Raw genomic sequence first — 247 nt, 5'->3', positions numbered from 1 at the left:
ATAATATATATTGATTTAAAATATAGTTAGGATAATAAAATGCAATATAGGTATAATAAAATAATTGTAAAAGAAGTAAATAAAGCATGTTAAATAAAAAAGTGTAAACCTAAAAATACAGAATAATTAGATAATGATAAGAACTGTTTTGTATAGATCGTGACAATAATATTTTATCTACATTGATAATTGTCAGGACAACATATGTTCAGGATGTAAAATGAAGTACATAAACATTCAAAATAAG

The sequence above is a fragment of the Halyomorpha halys genome, unplaced genomic scaffold, assembly GCF_000696795.3.
Source record: "Halyomorpha halys isolate HHAL.00 unplaced genomic scaffold, Hhal_1.1 Scaffold481.1, whole genome shotgun sequence".
Classification (NCBI taxonomy): domain Eukaryota; kingdom Metazoa; phylum Arthropoda; class Insecta; order Hemiptera; family Pentatomidae; genus Halyomorpha; species Halyomorpha halys.
This window is presented reverse-complemented; position numbering follows the sequence as displayed.